The 22,036-nt window shown below is 43.0% G+C and overlaps 1 protein-coding gene and 1 long non-coding RNA gene across 7 annotated transcripts in view; one reads left to right on the top strand and one right to left on the bottom strand.

Annotated features, from left to right (window-relative positions):
* The window catches only part of DLGAP1 (DLG associated protein 1), a 762,891-nt gene that overhangs the window by 431,698 nt on the left and 309,157 nt on the right, over positions 1-22,036 (top strand). The window lies entirely within an intron of this gene.
* The window catches only part of LOC145534450 (uncharacterized), a 343,726-nt gene that overhangs the window by 114,527 nt on the left and 207,163 nt on the right, over positions 1-22,036 (bottom strand). The window contains exon 2 of one of the 6 annotated variants that reach the window (XR_014074634.1): positions 14,912-16,093. The exons of the other annotated variants lie outside the window; for them this stretch is intronic. This is a non-coding gene — a long non-coding RNA (uncharacterized LOC145534450). Of the gene's footprint in view, positions 1-14,911; positions 16,094-22,036 lie in introns of those variants that run through there. 6 annotated transcript variants of the gene reach the window in all.

The raw sequence follows: 22,036 nt of genomic DNA, 5'->3' as shown, positions 1-22,036 counted from the left end.
CTTAGGTCCATACGTCCTGACATATGCAAGTCTTGAAATGTATTCGCCCTATTGGCCTGTGTGATTTTCTGGCTCAATTTCTTATACCCAAAGAGGTTATTTTCAGAATATTGTTTTTTTCATTACACATTAGCCTTAAAAGAGGTTAAAATTTGAGTTATGACAACATGGGGATGCCAGGGCTGTGACAGGAGGGACCAGGGCCTGAAAGTGATTTGCTCAGGGTTAAAAAACAGTGCTCAGCCTTCATATCTAAGTTAGAAATAAATGGGTCCATCCCAGCATAGATACACTACTGTTAGCAGCTGCAATAGAATCAGGAATCTCTGACACAGCAAGTATGTTATCTTGGCCGAGCTCTCAAGGGCTGCGCATGTCTCCGATTATCCGAATGTTCCCTCCATCCCTTTGCAGAGCTTCCCTGGGCCTGCGCTTCGCTCTTGGGAACCTGTAGGCACGTGCACTGGAGAGCTGGGACACCCAGCGCTGCCGGTCAGCGTAGGTCCTCTCCTGAGCTCTGCTGCTTCTGCAACTCTGCTTCTCCGTTCTCTTTCCATCTGCCCCTCCCTTTCTAGTCCTCCATCTCTGGATCCCCAGTTCACGGTTCCATCACTGCTCCTTCTATTTCAGTCATCACCCCCAGTTCACCTCTTTCTGCATTCCATGACTGCCATTGCCCCCCACCTCCCACTCAGGAGACAGTCCCCAGAGCAACACATAATGCTGTAGAAATCACACTTTCAGCAGAGAAAACATGTACAGAAAGGCTCCAGAAACAAGACTTAATGGCCTAACAGGCCGCACCTCTAGTTCTTGAATCAAAATGTCTGAGCTTCAGTCCCCTGAATGTCACCTGATTGCTTCTCCTCCTTTAATGCCCCTGTTAGATTCAGTTGTTAGTTGGCTGATTGTCACTTTCCACCGACTCTCAGTGGCTAAAGAGAGCCTGGAAGATATCAAACAGGGCGTTTCTTATTTCAAAGAGACTGAGACTCAGAAAGGTGAAGCGACTGCTTTGGCGTGGGCGCATTAAAAATGAGAAATGTTCTGCGTGGCTATGTCCCCTGTAGTCAGTATGTTTATGCCAAACCTTGGTCAGGAGTGCTTCGTTTTCATAGCAACAGACACGATATGTTAGAACAACAACCAGGCACACAGCCAGTGCACGAGTTGGATAATAACAGGTAGGGCGTGTTTCAGAGCTCAGCTTGAATAGAGATGATTGTAAGGAACGAGGACAACACAGACGCACCCCCAGCATCTCCATCCTTCAGAATGTTAACATCCCAGCACTTCCTTCTCTACCAGACCCTTTTCCCCCTTTCAGACACAAGGAAACCTGGAGAAGTCTTCCCTTTCTTTTCTCTTTAAGGCAGATTAACAGAGCAGGTAGGGAAAGCGAGCTCCTTGAACCAGATTCACTTTTCATTTTTTTTTAACCTCCTTCCTAAAATCCAAGCTACCACCACCACGCCACATCCTCAGTCTGAGGAAGATATGTTTCTTGTTCCTTGTGATCTTGTTATCTGACATCTTCCCTTTTCCTCCAGGTACTGAGTTTTCCATATAGTTTTCACAATGTAATCTTAGTATGATTATTATTTACTCTAGCAGAGTATTCACTCTATATCTTACAGAATGCTGCAATAAGAACTACGCAAAATGGGATGATCTGAGAGAACAGCATTGAAACATGTACATTACCATATGTAAAATAGATGACCAGTGCCAGTTCCATGCATGAAGCCCAGCAACCAGAGCCAGTGCTCTGGGACAACCCAGAGGGATGGGGTGGGGAGGGAGGTGGGAGCCCCAAGGGGGATGGGAGGGACACATGTGTACCCGTGGCTGATTCATGTTGATGTATGGCAAAAAGCCATCACAATATTTTAAAGTAATTAATTCTCCAATTAAATCAATTAATTGAAAACAATTATTTAAAAATGTTGGGATTTCACTCAAGTTTTCATTTTGGTATTTTTTTTTCATTTCGCTGATTTTAAATAAAAACTTGGAAACTAAAACAAAAACCACCCAAAATATGCTCAGTGATTGTCAAAGCCCAAGTCTTTTCTTAGGGTATTTACTTAGTAACAAATGACGGGTGAATGGGGCAGACCCTTAAGGTTGGCCATATGTCTAATGACTTGACAGACTCCACATCTATCAATACTAGTATCACTCGTTTCCGACTCATTGGAAACCACTCTGATGCTGGAAAGGATTGCAGGCAAAAGAAGAGGGCAGCATAGGATGAGATGTTTAGACAGTATCACTGACTCAATGGACAGGACTTTGAGCAAATTCCAGGAGATAGTGAAGGCGAGGAAGCCTGGGGTGCTGTAGTCCATGTGGTCACAAAGAGTCGGACACAGCAGAGCGACTGAACAAGTGTCACTTGTTACTCTATTATATGATGTAAAATATATGTAAAATATATTTGAGGACATAAAGGTAACAAAACTGATGGAGAAAAATACTAAGCTCCTTGGGGCTTCCCTAATGGCTCAGTGGTAAAGAATCCACCCACCAATGCAAGAGAGACAAGTTTGATCCCTGGTCCAGGAAGATCCCACCTGCTGCAGAGCAGCTAAGCCCGTGCACCATAACTACTGAGCCTGTGCTCTAGAGCCTGGGAGCCACAACTAGAGCCACTGGAGCCCACTTTCCACAACAAGAGAGCCACCTCAGTGAGAAGTCCACACACCGCAACGAAGAGTAGCTCCGAAACTACAGAAAGCCCACGCAAAGCAACGAAGATCCAGCAGAGTCAACAATAAATACGTATTTAAAAAAAAGAAAGATACTAAGTTCCTTGAACCACAGTCATCACTCTTACACTGACCTCCGGCATCGGCCCTTAGATTAGATGGTAGGCAGTGACGCCTAATCGGAGAAGGCAATGGCAACCCACTCCAGTACTCTTGCCTGGAAAATCCCATGGACGGAGGAGCCTGGTGGGCTGCAGTCCCTAGGGTCACGAAGAGTTGGACACGACTGAGCGACTTCACTTTCACGCATTGGAGAAGGAAATGGCGACCCACTCCAGTGTTCTTGCCTGGAGAATCTCAGGGACGGGGGAGCCTGGTGGGCTGCCATCTATGGGGTTGCACAGTCGGACACGACTGAAGCGACTTAGCAGCAGCAGCAGTGACGCCTAATGGTACAGACTGACCGCAGAGCCAGCTTTTCTTCACTGGCCTCCTGACCCCCACCATACCCCCAACTGTAGTACTGGGGGTAAGCTATCCTGTTTCTTTGTGCCACACTTGTCTCATTTGTAAAAGGGAGACTTTAATAGTACCTGCACTGTAGAATTCTTAATAGGATTTGATGAGCTGGAATATATAAAGAACAGGGCATCTGAAACAGAAGTATAGTCTTTGGGTGTATCCTGCTCAATACATAAACTGCTGGCAGACAGGTTGGAGGAATAACTCTGGAGTTTCATACTGGTAAGTTGGGACAAGCTTTGAAAAGAAACCATCATGGTAACCTTGTTGGGCCATCCATTTCCTTACATAGGGGAGTCATATTAACCGTATGGTTTGTATTGTTTCATCTTATACATGTTGGTCCAAGTTAGAAGGAAGGGTGAGATTTTCAGGGTGATAAAAGAGGATGCCAGAAAGATCAGAATTTCAGGTTTTTAATAAAATTAATTCCCACTGTCATTTTCCTACTTCCTGGTTAGGGGCACAGGTTGAAATGGAAGAGAGTGGTATCCGGGTCTCGGTTTCATGGATGAAGATCTAACATGGTGCAAGTTCTTAGAGGTTAAAGGAAGAGTTTATGAGCAGCAGTTATTATTTGCAATAATGATGATGAGGATATTCTATAGCATATGAATGAACAAGCTCTGCTGCTAAGTCACTTCAGTCGTGTCTGACTCTGTGCGACCCCATAGATGGCAGCCCACCAGGCTCCCCTGTCCCTGAGATTCTCCAGGCAAGAACACTGGAGTGGGTTGCCATTTCCTTCTCCAATGTATGAAAGGGGAAAGTGAAAGTGAAGTCACTCAGTCATGTCCGACTCTTAGTGACCCCATGGACTGAAGCCTGCCACGCTCCTCCATCTATGGGACTTCCCAGGCAAAAGAGTACTGGAGTGGGGTGCCAAAGCTCAGGACACACTAAACAGGGGTAAGGATTCTCTCCCCTCAAATCTATATCAATTAACCTCTGAGAGCTTGGGGTGTATCTGGGGGAATAACCAAGCTGTTTCTGCTGAGTGGCTTCTTCCAGTCCCTGTTCTTATCCAAAGGCAGCACACCTCTCGCTATGGAAATGATCATCTCCCAAGCCTGGGTGCCGACTGGGGATGCATGTGCAGGCCTGCCCACTCTCAACAGATGGCAGTGAGCCTGAACCTTCCATATGCCGCTCTGTTCTCCGGGAAGGCATGGGCACACTTGCAGATTCGGCTGGTGCAGCCGTGCCCGTGGGTGTCTCTCTAGCAGCATCCCTGTCCTCGGGCTATTTAGAACCACACGGGTCTCCAGCAAGTTGGACATATTCCATTGCCAGTCAGGCTCTCAGATGTTGGGCTGTAAGCCCTGTAAGTCTACGGAGGTGTCTGGGGTTTCCACTGAGCTCAGTTGAACAGGGGTGATATGGTTTGGCATAGCATCATTTCTACAGGCTATTGGGCACCTGGCTAGCTGAAGAGAGCAGAGAATCTTCTGTTTTCAGTGACTTCTATTCTCATCAAAGGTCTCAGACTTGTCAAAGTTCACTCATCTTTAAGGCAGTAACATTCTCCCAATGAAATTTGTGCATTCTATACCCAAGTGCAACTGGTATTTCAGAAATAACCTGTTCGGGGCTGGGTACACTGTTTTCCTTATCTTTCTCCCCCTTGTGATCATTTTTAAAAATCAAAAGCTTAATTGATTTGAAACTCTCCAAGTTTACAAAAGGATTCCCAGGAACTGATCAATTACATCTTCTGTTTGAGATTTGGTTCTACAATACCCTTGTTGGTGACAGCTAGCAATTTCCATCTTTCTTTTCCTTTCCAGCTTTCTTGTTTTGTTTTTTGGTTGCGGGGGGCCAGTATAATTACTTTACAATGGTGTGTTAGTCTCTGCTGTACAACAACCTGAACCACCCATATGTATAATTATATCCCTTCCCTCTTGACCCTCCCTCCCATCCCACCCCTCTAGATCTTCACAGAGCACCAAGCTGAGCTCCCTGTGTTATACAGCAGCTTTCCACTAGTTATCTATTTTATACATGGTAGTGTATTTATGCCTATCCTACGATCCCAATCTGTCCCATCATCCCCTTCCTGCCCTGTGTCCATGTGCATTTTCTACATCTGCATCTCTATTCCTGCCCTGCAAATAGGTTCATCTGTACATCTTTCTAGATTCTACATATATGCGTTAATATATAGTATTTGTTTTTCTCTGACTTACCTCACTCTGTATGACAGATTCTAGGTCCATCCACATCTCTACAAATGACCTTATTTTGTTCCTTTTTATGGCTGAGTAATATTCCATTACTAAAGAGCCTCTTGATGAAAGTGAAAGAGGAGAGTGAAAAAGTTGGCTTAAAGCTCAACGTTCAGAAAACTAAGATCATGGCATCTGGTCCCATCACTTCATAGGAAATAGATGGGGAAACAGTGGAAACAGTGTCAGACTTTATTTTTTTGGGCTCTAAAATCACTGCTGATGGTGATTGCAGCCATGAAATTAAAAGACGCTTACTCCTTGGAAGGAAGGTTATGGCCAACCTAGATAGTATATTTATTTAAAAGCAGAGACATTACTTTGCCAACAAAGTTCCATCTAGTCAAGGCTATGGTTTTTCCAGTGGTCATGTATGTATGTGAGAGTTGGACGGTGAAGAAAGCTGAGCACCCAAGAATTGATGCTTTTGAACTGTGGTGTTGGAGAAGACTCTTGGGAGATCCAATCAGTCCATCCTAAAGGAGATCAGTCCTGGGTGTTCATTGGAAGGACTGATGTTGAAGCTGAAACTCCAATACTTTGGCCACCTCATGCGAAGAGTTGACTCATTGGAAAAGACCCTAACGCTGGGTAGGATTGGGGGCAGGAGGAGAAGGGGATGACAGAGGATGAGATGGTTGGATGGCATCACCGACTCGATGGACATGGGTTTGGGTAGACTCCGGGAGTTGGTGATGGACAGAGAGGCCTGGCGTGCTGCAATTCATGGGGTCGCAAAGAGTCAGACACGACTGAGCGACTGAACTGAACATTCCATTGTACACATGTATCGTATCTTTATCCATTCTTCTGCCAGTTCCTTTTTAATCTTAACCACCACCTTAGGTCCTAATGGAGCTTTACTCCTTCCCTGAGCTCTGGTTCATCAAGTTGGCACCTTTCTACCTTAAATCTCCATGAGATTCACTTCCAAGACCTCTGACTGTGGCTCATTCTATGTGCTGTGAGTATTCTCAGCTCCTCTTGTGCAGAATTGTCATAGCTGAGCTTATTAAACTCAGCTCACAATAAAACTGTTAAAATTCACTTTAAAGGAAGCCATGGTGACCATTGGAAATGCTTTTAATTAAGGCTGAATTGGTACATTGCTATGAAAGTAAAACAGGATAGTTTTCCAACCCAAACTAGCTATGGGGCTCCCATTTGTCACTGATTTGAGTACTATTCTCTCAGTTTCTGCTTGGGGGAAAAAAAATGTCATCTTTATTGTAATGTTTTGAAGTTAGCAAGACATATGGCAGTGAATTAAGGAGGGAACATGATTTCAGACACTGATTATTCATGAATAGACTCACTGAAGAGGGGAATTTAGTTTAAGGAGAAAGAATAAAGAGAACCTGAAGTCTCAGAGATTTTTTTCCATTGAGATTTTGATCTCTTTTGAAATTTTGGTCCAAGTCCAAAGGGGTCTATATTTCAGTTTTGCCACAGAAATTGTCCTGTTCTCAGATCAGGATAGATAAACAGAAAAGAGAATTATATTCCTCTTAAGGAAAATGCAGGAATTCACTATTTTTATATCCCACTGAGTAACAAATAGGAGCTGTGTTTGACAGGAATATTATTTCACCTCATAGTGCCAGAACAATTCTCCCCCAAAAGTTCAAGGTCTCTCTTCCTACCGATGAATCCTTCCAGAACTTTACAGAGAAGTAGAGGCCGCTGACCTGCAGAGCTGAAACAAGCCTGACATCATCGAGTCCAGGGATTGTTTTTTAATTTAGCCATGAAACTGTTTCCAAACAAAAATTTACACAGGGGCCCGACAAAGAGACACAAGTTGCTGTTCTGGTTGAAGCAGAAAAGATACAGACTTTTCCCAACCTGGTTTCTCCCAGCCGTCCAAGTCAGCAAGGGGCCTTTCTCAATCCCAGTTCTAGCCCCACCTCCAACTCTTCTAGAAGCAAGGAGACAGGAGCACAGAAAGTGGACTCGCCTTGGCTTAGCCGAGCTCACCTGCCTCCCACAACACAACCCGTTTCTGTTTGAGTTCAACCTCTGTCCCCTCCCTGGCTCCTCTCCAGGGCAATTATGTGATGCTGTGTATTTATTTTATGTATTTAAATATATTTATGTGTATGTATAACTGAATCATTTTGCTATACACTTAAAAGTAACAACATTGTAAATCAACTATGAGCACTCAGTTGTGTCAGACTCTGGGACCCCCGTGGACTGTAGCTCCCAGGCTCTTCTGTCCATGGGATTTCCCAGGCAAGAATACTGGAGTGGGTTGCCCTTTCCATCTCCAGGGGATCTTCCCGAGCCAGGGATTAAACCACATCTCTTGCATTAGCAGGCGAATTCTTTACCACTGAGCCACCTGGGAAATCAACTATACTCCAATTAAAATAAAAATTAAAACATGAATACCCCCACTCGATTGTAAGACCCTGGAAGGAAAAAGGTTGTCTTATTCCTTCTCACACTTCCCCCCCCACACACACTGTACTTTATATGAAGCAGGCTCTTGGGCTGTGAACAGTGACTGATATGAACTAAAGTTGCCCCCCCCCACCCCTAGAATGATGGCCCATGTTAGATAAAACACTGGAGTTGTTAGGAATACAAGAAATTTGATTTTGGTTTGTTGAAGTTTAGAAATTTAGGTTTATCTGTAATCTCTTATTTTCCAAATCAAAGCGAGCCTAAGAATAACCCTTAGTTGTTTAGAGTGTTAAATATCAGAGATCAGGGGTTTGAGAACATCAGCCAGTGTTGGAACCACCTGAAACGCTTGTTTAAACAGCTTCAGTCACTGGGCCTGTGGTCTGAGAATATGCATTTTAAACAAGCTCCCAGGTGATATGGATGCTGAAAGTCCAGAGACCTACTTTGAGAACAAGCCATCATTGACTTTACATGGAGGCACTAATTTGGCATTAAGTTTTCATCCCCTGGCACAGGCTGAGCACGGAGCAGCTAATAGACATTATCAATTAACCTCTCCTTTTGTAGCTGGGCTGCCAGAAAGGCGAGGGAAGGGCTATGATTCAGTAAAAGGAGGAGCCACCACTCAGCTCATTAGGAAACCGTCTTAGATTGCCACATTGTAGGGTTGAAAACTGATGTCATTTCCTTGCCAGGTGACTCAGTGAGCTGTCACATGTCCAGATACCCCACTGTGAGCAGTCCTCTAGTTACCAGACTTCTTGAAAGTGAGCAACTTCCTAATTACTCTAAGAGTTCAGATCCAACTACTGACAGTATGGGGAATACGTTTCTCCTGATAACCACAGAAAATTAAGTGACCTTCAGAAATAATGCCATTTGCAGCAACATGGATGGACCTAGAGATTATCATACTAAGCAAGTCAGAAAAGACAAATACCACATGATATCACTTACATATAGAATCTAAACTACAAATGAACCTACCTGTGAAACAGAAAAGACTCAGACACAGAGAACTGACATGGTTGTTGGTGGTTGCCAAGGGCAGAAGGGGCTTGGGGAAGGGAAGGATTGGGAGTTTGGGATTAGCAGATGCAAACTATTACACATGCGCTGGATAAACTACAAAGTCCTATTATATAGCACAGGGAAATAGTATCCTGTGATAAACCATAATGGAAAAGAACATGAAAAAGTATGTATATGATTGCTGTACAGCAGACATTAACATGTTATGAATCAACCGTGTGTGTTGGTCGCTGAGTCATGTCCAACTCTGCGATCCCATGGACTCTAGCCCGCCTGGCCTCTGTCCATGGGATTCTCCAGGTAAGATTACTAGAGTGGGTTGCCATTTCCTCCTCCAGGGGATCTTCCTGACCCAGGGATCAAACTCAAGTCTCCCACATTAGTGGCAGACTCTTTACCATCTGAGCCACCAGGGAAGCCCATGAATCAACTATACATCAATAAAAGTTTAGAAAATAGCAAATAAAATGAAAGGAAATTCAGTCACATGATGAGGGAGGAAAAGAACCCCTTCATTTTCATAAGGATCTAATCTTGACTTTCTTTGCATAATTACTACCATCATCCCCCTTCACCTAACATCAGAAAAAATATTTTCCCTTAATTTGTATGAAATAAATTATGTAAAATCAATTCAGAAGAGCCCACTCATTGAAAAAGTCCCTGATGCTAGGAAAGACTGAGGGCAAGAGGAGAAGGGGGCAACAGAAGATGAGATGGTTGGATGGCATCACTGACTCAATGGACATGAGTTTGAGCAAACTCACGAAGACAGTGAAGAACAGGAAAGCCTAGACTACTGCAGTTCATTGGGTCACAAAGAATTGGACAGGACTTAGCAACTGAACGACAGTTCAATTCAACAAACACCGAGGATTGCTAAGCCAACCACTGTGCTGAGAAAAGTCAACTATGTGTAAGATCCAGCCTTTATCCTAGAGGTCTGCATAGTTAACATAAACCAAAATGGATTCAAACTAGGTGTCCAGCAAATTTTGCCTTCAGAGAGAAAGCCACTTGACCTGGTAGGCATATACTATCCAGAATTTTCTATTAGGACTTATGTATTTGTTCTGTTTGTATTCGCCTAATTAAGCCAGGGCTTTCTTAACTCACAGCTGGAGAAATTAAATTCTGGAGGGTTTCAGTGCCTTATCCTCAAGCAATTCATGGGCCAAAACCAGGATTAGAACTATGACTCCGTCTAAGTCCCAGCAAGCAATCATCCTTGCAGATTTTGTAGAAATTCTCCCGCCTCCGCCCAGCCTTTTGTTAGCATTCGTGGTTTTTAGACACTCCTGATGACATCAGAAAGATTCCTATTCTAGTTTTCTTCAATATTTTCATATATTTAGAAAACGAGGTATCCCTTCTCAATCCTTTAATTCTATCCAGGGGAGGAGGTGAGTCATTCCACTGAGGCTGGCAGTGCACCCTGCTTCATCACTGACAGCCCCCAGATGCTACCAGGGTGGCAGGCACTCACAGGTGGCAGTGGCTTCTAATCACCAATTTAGCCTTATTCTAAGCAGTCATTTGTAGAGTTTTCACTGCTCTGGAGTCCACTAAGAAGACAACAAAAACCTGAGGTCACTTACCCAAAGGCTGTGTTTTGTTCTAAGTTATTATTCAATTTCAATTTGGCCGATAGGAAACAGTAGGTTGTAATGGATGGAATTTTTGTTCTGGAACTACTTTTTTTTTTTTAAGCCAAACCTAACTCTGCCTGCCTTGTTTTATACTCATTCTGCTGTGGGTCATACCCACAAAGAAACTGCTAGCAAATACATTACATGTTCACTTCTTTGCAAATGAGGGTATGGGGGAGAAAGTGGTTCTGCAGATGATAACATGTTCCAATTACTGCTTTGCAGACTCTACCATTTGAATAATATAAAACATTTTTCCAATAATATTAATTATTCCTTAATATTAGCTAGAATCTAGATAGTAGTTGAACTATAAAAGTGAATGCCTGCTAACTTTTAAAAGTTTTTAACCATGAAAGAATAGCAAATGATTTCTTCCTGTTCCTAGGCCACCAGAAGAGCGTTTGCAAAAACCCCTTATTAAACCATCAGAAATAATGCTAGATCAAGAAAGCTGAAGTTTATCTATATAACCCTTAAACTTAAGTTGGCTCAAAAATAGGAGGAAAGTATTTCTTCTAGAAAGCCCACAATTGGTCAAAAATACCATAGTTTGAGATCTAGGCAAGAGAAAATCTTGTATTGAGTATCTACTTCTTACAGTTTTCCAGCATTCTAGGAAAACAAAAAAAATTGAACTTACATAGAAATGTCTGTTAAGGCAGACAGTCAATAACTGAACACCTTCTGTGTACAGTCAACCAGAAAAATGCTAAAAATGGAAATGTATGGTCCCTGCTGTTCAAGGAATTTACTCATGATTGATGTGGTTTATTTAGAAGAACAAAGGGAAAAAAAAGCGCATAAAGTTTAATAGTTCCAAGTGTTTTTTTTTTTATTCAACCATTCAGTGAAATAGAAGGAATTACTACTAAGAAAGAAATCAAAAGCAAGAAAAGATCCATGGTCAGTAATAGCAAGCTAACATCCAGGGTTCTCAGGTGTCACCTCTAGACCAGCTGGACCCTTTTAAAACTCAGCCTGAGAATATTAAAAGTTGCAGTTAATAGTCCCATCAAGGTGCTGTAACCCGTGATATTAATTTAATAAAGTACAGATGAACTTTATGACTAGTTAAGGACTAACACCTCAGCTTTCATCCAGCCATTTGGTTTATGGGATGTTAGGTCTTGAATGAGAAAACTTAGGTGCTAAAAACCTGGCCACTGTGACTCCAAAAATCTTTCTTGGCTATAGTGGAAAATTTCAGTCACAAAGTGGATGAACCTTGAGGACCTAGGACCTAATACTAAGTGAAATAAGCTGGCCATAAAAGAACAAATACATGTAAGTGATTCACTCTGTTGTACAGCAGAAACTAACATTGTAAAGCAACTACACCCCAGTGGAGAAAAAAAAAGACAAACACCATGAATTCACTTATGCAAGGCATCTAAAGTAGTTGAATTCATCGATAAAGACAGTAGAATGGTGGTTGCCAGGGGCTGGGGGAGAGGGCAAAGGGAGCTGTTTAATTGGTATAGAGTTTCAGTTTTTGCCACATGAAAAGGTTCTGGAGATTTTTTTCACAACAATGTAAATATACCAAAAAACATCGCTGATCTGTGTTCTTAAAAATGGTCAAGAGAGTAAATTTTATGTGTTTTCTATCGCAATAAAAACAAATTTTAATAACATGGAAAAAAAAGAAAACATCACTTAGCAAAGATCTTCAGCAATTGCTTTCAACTGTTTAAGCCAGAACTTTTCACCACTGCCCTCTGCCTTCTGTAGCAAAAGGCTATCGTAGCAATAAACACACACCCAGGTGGTCTTGAGTATAAAATCATCACTATTAGATTTTTCCAAGCAGACAAGAGTTCATTTCTAAGTTAAAAGTCCGTTCTAACCAAACACCACCACTGGTTTTTAGCTAGTATGATTTGCATTCACTGGTTTTAGCAATTCAAGCTAGAATTTCCTCAACAAACACACCCTGCCACCAGAACCATGAAAAACAAAAATCAGTGAGGCTCCAATGACTGTGGATCAAGCATCTTAAAAACTAAAACACAGAGGTCTTTGCCTCAGAAGAATATTCAGCATTCAAGATTTAGGAATAGGCTGTCCTAGCAGGATACTTCAAACATAGTTTTGTGAGTTTCTTTTCACAGAGTTGATTCACAGTGTATCCTAATTAATGCAGAATTGGATGCTACATGATAATGTTTTAAGGGTATTTTCTCACTGAGAAGGCATATTTGTAGATAGCCTAAATGATTCCTCCCCTCTTACACATGCTACATAAAAGAATAATCAGGAACAATCAGAGAATCTCTTAAAAAAATAAAATAAAAAACCACACACACAACTTTCTACAGCAGTAGCCACAACAGCAGAGTCACCAAGGGGACATTCTGAAAACACAGATGCCCACGCCAAACCCCAGGTTTTCACAAGTGGGGAGCCAGAAATTTTTTCTCAGGGGTGCTGATGATGACCCTGAACCACAGCCAGAGTTAAGAGCAAAATTCGATAGTTATACACTCTTTTTGAGGTATTTAATCAACGGCTTAGGAGCACACAGCTTTCGTCCCATGTAAGTTACCTCTAAATAACATGTCAGGCAATTTTTTTATTCATGCTTCCTTAATATAGCACATTCATAACAGTGCATCAGTCCCGTTTCCCAGCACACTGTATCTTTGTGTACTGTGGTGTTCTCATTCTGCCCATGAGCCAACCTAACGGGGACTCATGTCTGACTCAGTGTTCAGCACAGTGTCTAGAACATTGGCATTGAGTGTTAAAAAAAAAAACAACCAGCAGGAACTGTGTGCTGCTTCATACACCCAGTATTTGTTCATGCAGGTGTATCAGGTTTAAAGTCTGCAGTCACAAGTCACACATGTAGGAATGTAAGTTTTTCTCATCTTCTACAAGTAAATGAAACTTACCTTTTGAGATCCCGACTCCAGTCCGGATGGACAACTTGGAACCCTGGCGCCATGAAAGTTGCAGTCTCTCTGCGTGAAGTTCTCTCTTTGAGAAAGATTTGGTCAAACTAGATCTTCTTCTTTCACGCTGGGAGGCTTACCCAGCATCCCACACGAGGCTGCCTCCTTCTCCTCCTCCTCGGCGTCTTCAAGAAGCAGCTCCACCTGCCTGGTCCCCGCCCCATGCTGCCAAGTATTGCCAACACCTGTGGTCCCCACCATAGCCTCTGGTCATCAAGTAGGTGCATCTGTGTCCTCTCCACACCTCCTTCAGCCTCAGATGGGTTCAGCACTTCTGCAGCTACTCAGAACCGTTCCTTCCTCCCCTAACCAGGGAGTGAGGGGCTCTCTGAGGTCACCTGTCCACCAGATCAGCCCCAGGCCCTCGCCAGTTCTAGTGTGAACCAAGCCTGAATATGACGCCTCCCTAGTCAGCTTGCCATCTTTCCAAGCTTGAGATGCAGGCAGAGATCTGGGATGCACCCAGGCCTGTCTCACCTGAGCCTACACCAAGTTTTGATCCTAGCAGTTGACAGGATGAGAAATGAGCCTTCTTTTAAAATTTGTCTAGAAACACAAAAGACCCTGAAGAGCCAAAACAATCTTGAGAAAGAATAGAGCCAGAGGCACCACACTGCCTGACTTCACACCAATCATTATTTACACACTGTTTTCTGAACTGCAGGTCATGAAATAATTGTGTTTGTAGCCAGAATTTTTAAATTAAATTAAATTAAATGGGATCCAATAGGACAGGGTCATCTAGAAGAAAACATCTTGCTGTATTCTTTATTTAAATACGGGATCAAGAATTAAACTGTATTTCTACTGTACTTTTAGTCAAAAAAAGGATCAGAAACTCTGTTTTCTCATCCCGTCCCTTTTTAAACTCTCCAATCCATCAATCAGAGCTTTTATCTCTGCCATCTCTGGCTTTCCCAGTAAAAAAAAAAAAAAAACACTACCGTAGAATCACCCTTTAAGCTCTCTCCTCTTGGATTTATACTCTGAGCCTTGCAGACTTTCCTACGTCTGGCTTTTCTGTCTCCTCTGTCTGGTCCTCCCAATGTCAAGTCAAGACATTCATAACAACCACTTTTGAGGACGTTTTCATTCCTGTCTTCTTTGTTCCCCTGTGTCCTTCCTACCCTGAGGCCATTAGCTTCACTTTCCAGCCTAGTTTTAATAGTCAGAGGACCCAGGGAATCAGACAAGATACAACACAGAGCAATTCCAAGTTTGACCTGCCACACAGGGATGTGGCAGTTTGCTAGCACTTTGAACAAGTTATTTTTTTTTAATGTTCAGACATCTAATAACAACACTCTAAACTGTTCAATTTGTTTATACTGCTAGTCATCAATTTTAAAAGGCTAGATAAAGCACACAGTCATTTAAAAGCACTGTCCTCAAACATTTAGTTTTAACTTAAAATGTGCACATGTTTATTCATTCAAGAACGTTTTCATGAAGCATCAAGGCCTTACTTTTAAGTGAATCTATTGCTGGAAGTTCCAAGTCATCTTTCTTACATGAAGCACATTCATGACGTGTTGTCTATAGATTTTGGTTTTAGGTTTCTTTAGGCTGAGATGTGCAAAACTGTCTGAATGCAGACTCCTAAATTGATGGTATTTTTTCCCATGATTTACACTTGTCTCACAACTACTCTGGCAGCAATTTTTAACAACTCTTTGTCTATTCAATCTTTGCAGAGCTTTCTAAATTGAAAGACAAACAGTTTCTTTAAACTGTTTTAAAGGGATTTGAGAGAAATGGCTCTTCTGCATTCATATTCCAACACTCTCTGCAATATTTAATTTAATTACATAATTGTAACACCAAGTTAGACTAACATAAATAGGTTTGAGGAAGTAGCTTGGTAGAGTGAGCGTTTCTTTCACCGTGGGCATCCTGGCTATTTTCCCAGAGAGGATGAAGAGGGTCCATTCAGCTGGGAAGTAGGTTGGGTGTTTTGTATAAAAGGTTTCTGCTGCATTAAAAAAAAAAAAAAAGATTCAACCTGAGATAAAGCAAAATGTGTGCTCAGTCACTCAGTCGTGTCTGACTCTTTCTGACCCCATGGACTGTAGCCCACCAGGCTCCTCTGTCCGTGGAATTTTTCAGGCAAGAATACTGAAGTGTGTAGCCATTTTCTTCTCCCAGGGATCTTCCCGGCCCAAGGATCAATCCTGTGTCTTGTGTCTCCTGCATTGGAAAGCGGATTCTTTACCCCTGTGCCATGCAACCTATAGTGATTTCAGAAAAACGTCCTCCTAGCAGAAAGAGCACTTTTTGATGGGGAAGGAGAAAGCAGAAAGGAGGAAATTCTAGATTCTAGACAGACACTGCTTAATTTGTGACATTGAGTAAATCAAGTAAAATTCCTAGAGTTCAGTGGGGTTTTTTGTTTTTGTTTTTTTATGAAGCTAGACTAAGTCCTCTTCGGCTTCAAATCCTGTTATCCAAATTTTCCCAAGGTTCTCGTGGGTCAGTGTGAGTTAGGTGAAAAGAAGTTGAACTGTGCTCAATCTCCTCCTCTGTGAAATGGGGAATCTGGCCTCACTCGTGATTCCTCTAGTTTGTTCAGTAGTTTGATCATTCTGAAAAAAAGATGAGATAGTCTTCAAAAGATTCAGTGACCAGACAGTTTTACAAAATGCTGGGGTAAAAATGTTTTAACTTCACTACAAAACTTCACAGCTTTTAATAAGACAAAGGGTTTGTGAATCTCTTTAAAGGGGAGATAATAGACAACTTCTCCCAAATATATTGCACCAAATATCTTTTTTTCCCATAGAATGTCTCTCAGGACTAAAGATCCACAGAACACTCTGGAGGAATTCTGGCCCAGCTCTCTCTGTAGTCCTTTCTAGCTCCAAATTCCCTAGCCTATGTCATTGACTCACTGAGACTTTTAACAAACAAGGCATTGGAAATGGCCAGAGATTCAGTGGGGACCATTTGTAAAAAACAAAAGCTTGAGCAAAGTTAGGAAGGGGATGGAAATTTACCAGCACCTTCTTTTGATCTTTTCCTTGGCACCAAGTAAACCACCAATAGACTACAATAATGAAAAAAAAAATGTGTACAGCAGTTTGAATGGATTCTTTAATCATCACTAAAAACCCAGAAAACACAGCCCCAAGAATGCTGTGATCAATACCGTTATGGTCTGACCTATAGACTGAGGTTTGGAGGACCAGATGAAACCCATAGACCCCATTTTGCCAATAGCAGCCTCAGAGCCCAGCCTGCCCTTGGCTTTACCCCAAGCTTGAGGACCCCAGAAGAATAAGTAAAATTCCTAAAATTATATTTCCTTAAAGGTTGAGGTCATTCTGAAGCCAGGTCAGCATTGATGCAATGTTTGTGGACTTCACCCAGTTTAGTGCCACCTATTGGAGAAGGAAATGGCAACCCACTCCAGTACTCCTTCCTGGAAAATCCCATGGACAGAAGAGCCTGGTAGGCTACAGTCCATAGGGTCACAAAGAGTCGGACATGACTAAGCGACTTCACTTCACTTCTTCAGTGCCACCTACTGGACCAGATTGCCACTGTTGACCTGTTCTAGACCCTCCCCTGCACGGATTGGCCCCACAGGCTACAGACCAAGATGCCTGGTAAGCATCTGTCTGGGTAGCACCCTGAGAAAGAATTCTAATCTCACATCTTCCCAGCCTTTGGTTACTGAGAGAATTTGTCCACATGTAACCTAAACGCTGTGCCTGAGAATGGATCTCCTCAATTCTGTTGGTATAACATGGAAAGTGCTAGTTGCTCAGTCATATGTGACTCTTTTGTGACCCCATGGACTATAGCCCACCAGGCTCCTCTGTCCATGACATTTCCAAGGCAGGGATACTGGAGTGGATAGCCATTCCCTTCACTAGGGGATCTTCCTGACCAAGGGATTGAACCCGAGTCTCCTGCATTTCAGGTATAAAATGGAGTGAAAGGGAATTCTCACCAGGTAAGGATCAGGAAGGAAAACATTTCCTCCAGCCCAGAGTTGTAAGCGTGATTACTGGTGTTTCTTTAAATAAGGGACCCATCTCTCTGGTATATCACGCCAATAAAATTTCACTGAGTCCAAAAGTAAGTCACAAGATAATCTCTTTTGTTTTTGTCTTATGTGGTTTTTTGCTGAATAGTTCTTGACATGCAAATGTTACTTAATGATACTGCCATTTCAGTATTGATATTTTTCTAATGAGGCATCTCATGTGAAACAAAGCAATAATTAGAGGTCAGAGGCAGCTACTGTAGAAGGTCTTCTTCGAAATGTGTTCCATGGTAATATCACTCCACCTGGAAGGAATGGTAAGCATAAGAAGCCTAGAGACAGCTTGCTCCACTGTTCCTATAAAGACCCAAAAATATCAGAGCCGGCGGAGCAGACCTCATAGCACAAATATGGCTTTTACTGCTCATGGCTCTTTCTAGGTGAAGGAAATTTTAAAGGGTGTGATTTCCTCTGAGGTTTGAAACACATTCTGCAAAGAACCAATGGGCCATTTTTACCATATTTGTAGTGTGAACATTGGGCTGGTCACATACAAGTTTATATATGTCCAGACATTATATTCATGGTGTTATCTCAAAATTTTGGTCTCTAAAATGGAAGGATTTGGACTAGATTATAAACAATATTGGGACTTCCCTGGTGGCTCAGATGGTAAACAATCTACCCGTAATGCAGGCAGTGCAAGAGACTCAGGTTCAATCCCTGGGTTGGGAAGATCCCCTGGAGAAGGGAATGGCAACCTACTCCAGTATTCCTGCCTGGAGAATTCCATGGACAGAGGAGCTTGGTGTGCTACAGTCCAGCGGGTAGCAAAGAGTCAGACATGACTGAGCAGCTATCACTTTCACATAAACAACATTCACTGGAAAATTTTTTTTTACTATTATTACATATCATTTCAAAAATGTGTTATAGATATCATTTTTTAAAGGAGGAAGATTTCGACAAATTGGCTGAATTGCCATATCCCAATCTCTAGGGAACTTCTCTTTCTGCTGAGTTTGCATTTACTCAGTGGAGGGAGCATTTGTAAGCAGTGTGTTGATTTTCTGCTTTTCCTTCCTTCAGCATAGTGCCAAACATCCCCATTTATTTATTAATTCAGTCAGTAAGGTATTTAGTTAACAAAATTAGGGTAGGGTAGAAAGATGTCCAATACCTTAGTCACCTGATGCGAAGAGCCAACTCATTGAAAAAGACCCTGAAGCTGGGAAAGATTGAGGGCAGGAGGAGAAGGGGATGACAGAGGATGAGATGGTTGGATGGCATCACCGATTCAATGGACATGAGTTTGTCCAGGAGATAGTGAAGGACAGAGAAGCCTGGTGTGCTGCAGTCCATGGGGTCGCAAAGAGTCAGACACCACTGAGCAGCTGACAACAAGAAAGATATATGGGCTTCCCAGGTGGCTCAGTGGTCAAGAATTCACCTGCCAGTGCAGGGATGACATGGGTTTGACCATTGGATAGGGAAGATCCCCTGGAAGAAGAAATGGCAACCCACTCCAGTTTTCTTGCCTGAGAAATCCCATGGACAGAGGAGCCTGGTAGGCTACAGTCCACGGAGTTGAGAGTCTGGTGTGACTGAACATGCACACAAAAACATGTGTAAGAATTAGTTCTTGCCTTCTGAGAACCTGCAATCTAGAAGGGGAAACGGGCACTTAGGAAAACACTGAAGGAACACGTTAAATATAAGGCACACATGCTATTAATATTTCCCCACAGGCAAAGTGCTGTCAGAGCTTCGAGGAGAGGCAGACCACCCCCAGATAGGATGAACAAAGAAGGCTTCATGGAGGGAGGAGGATTTGATGGGTCTTAAAAGATGAGTAAGAATCTGAGGGGTTTCCACTTAAAGCCTTTGGGTCAAGAAGATACAAGGTATATTCTCAGAGTCATAAATATCCACATGGTTTATGTAGAAGAGCTTGGGCTAGTGTGTTTGGAAAATAGATCTGAGCTAGATTATCAAGGACCTTGAAAGTCTGAAGTTAGGAACCATGGGATGTTAGTAGGTCAAGCTCTCGCATTGGGGTGGGGAGGTGACATGGGCAGAAGGTGGAGGGAGGAAGACAGCTCAGAATAGGAGACAAATGCGGTCATCAAACTGGAGACAGAGCCAGATCTGGCATGGAAGTTAGAGACGTCAAAAGGAGAGGGGAGGTGTGAGAGAGATCCATTAGTCCATTAAATTAGCAATTATCAAGTGCCAGCTGTATGTCACTGTCTTCCAAACATCCATCATTTATATACCACGATCATAATTTTTGCCATATCCACTTCTATTGTTATTATTATTATTCAGCCGCACTGCATAGCATGTGGGATCTTAGTTACCACCAGGGATGGAGCCCACACCCCCTGAAGTTGAAACTGTGGAGTCCTAAGCGCTGGACCACTAGGAAAGTCCCTAGTATTATTTTTTTCACTTAATATTTTTCTGCAAAAGGCTCATTTTCTATTTTAAAAAAACATCATCTTTTTCAAAGAAGTTAGATTTCACTTGCGCTTGCCTTGCCTCCAATAGAAGCTAACCATAAAAATAAGAATAAGCACAACGAAATAAGTTAATCACTGAGGGAGAGGTTGTGTCCACCGAAGCCTGCTTAAAAGGGAGGAAAAGTGAAAAGAGATTTTAAAAATACACCAGCAACAAGCAGAGATTTTTCTGCTTTGACTAAACTCAATGGGTGGAAAGAGACTTGAAATGGAAATGGCTTTCTCATTATGTGTGGGTATTGGGGTGCTGTGCTCCAAGCCAGCTCCAGCACTGGGTCCTGGGGATGCAGAGATCAACATCACCCTCTGTTTTCAGAGAGCTTGGCTGAGCAGGATAATAGGAAGCCCACAAATGAATCCCAACAGAGCAAGGAGAAAGCGCATGGTGTTTGGTGGACACCCCAGGACACTGCTGGCCCTCTGGGATCTAGGGTGTTCCTCTTAGACTCTTCCTCAGCTCTTAATTACTTGAAAATTGAATCCTAGTTCTAGCATTTAATTCCTACTTCACATATGTGGGCTGCTTCCATCTAGTTGCTAAGAACAAGCATAACAACCTGCCTTTATTTTCTGAGAAAACAAAGGGGGAGATTTCTTAGGCTGAGCAGAAATGTTAAAACAGAGTGGGGAGTCACCCCAAGTAAGTGGTAAAATACTTCCATGTAAGAAGCTGTCACGGAGAAGGCAATGGCACCCCACTCCAGTACTCTTGCCTGGAGAATCCCATGGATGGAGGAGCCTGGTAGGCTACAGTCCATGGGGTCGCTAACAGTTGGACACGACTGAGCGACTTCACTTTCACTTTTCCCTTTCATGCACTGGAGAAGGAAATGGCAACCCACTCCAGTATTCTTGCCTGGAGAATCCCAGGGACGGCGGAGCCCGGTGGGCTGCCATCTATGGGGTCGCACAGAGTCGGACACGACTGAAGCGACTTAGCAGCAGCAGCAGCAAGAAGCTGTCAGATCCTTTGCCCCAAATCAGAGCTACACCATAAGTCGAATCAACCTCTTAGACCAGCCCGAGACTGAAGCTCTGAGAGCTGGGGGCACGGAGCCTGCTGTCCCTTGGCAACCAGCTCCCCAAGTTCCTCCATGTGGTTCAGCTTTTATATTTTTAGGAGCTTATAAAGCTTATTATTATGAGCTTCCCTGGTGGCTCAGATGGTAAAGAATCTGCCTGTAATGCCAGCGACCTGGGTTCAATCCCTGGGTGGGGAAGATCCCCTGGGGAAAGGAAATGGCTACCCACTCCACTATTCTTGCCTGGAGAATCCCATGAACAGAGGAGCCTGGCGGGCTGCAGTCCATGGGGTCGCAAAGAGTTGGACACAACTGAGTAACACACACACAGAGCTCACTGTTGGGAGTTCTCTGGTGGTCCAGGGGTCAAGAATTCGCCTTGCAGTGCAGGGGATCCAGGTTTGATCCCTGCTTGGGGAACTAAGATTCCACATGCCATGTAACTAAGCCCACAAACTAGCATGCCACAACTAGGGAGCCTGTGTGCCACAACTAAGACCTGATGCACCAAATAAATAAATATTTAAAAAGTAAAATAAAGCTCATTGTTGAGGAGCAGTGGGCTGGGTGTAAATTAGAGAGTGTATTGGCCATAAGAGCAACAGAGGCCACCCCACAGTGAGAGAGGAGGTCACTAGAAAGAAAGATGGGTGCAGGGGGGTTGGGGAAACAATGGCAGAACCTTATCCATATGATGCTGGGAGTGGTGAATACAATGGTGGGGCCGGGAAGCAGTGCCTTTTGAAAGATGAATAGGAATCACTAGGCAGTGAAGGGCACTCCCAAAGCGGAGGAAGTAAGTGCCACACAAAAGACATAAAGAACAGGAGAACAAGGGACTTCCCTGGTGGTCCAGTGGTTAAGACTTTACCTTCCAAGGCAGGGGGCGCAGGTTCGATCCCTGGTTAGTGAGTTAAGATTCCCACATGCCTCTCGACCAAAAAAACAAAACATAAAGCAAAAGCAATATGGTAACAAATTCAATAAAGACTT

Source organism: Giraffa tippelskirchi, chromosome 14, assembly GCF_054371585.1.
Source record: "Giraffa tippelskirchi isolate mGirTip1 chromosome 14, T2T-mGirTip1v1.2.pri, whole genome shotgun sequence".
NCBI lineage: Eukaryota > Metazoa > Chordata > Mammalia > Artiodactyla > Giraffidae > Giraffa > Giraffa tippelskirchi.
Note: the sequence above shows the minus strand (reverse complement) of the source record. Positions and strands in the feature narration are given on the sequence as shown.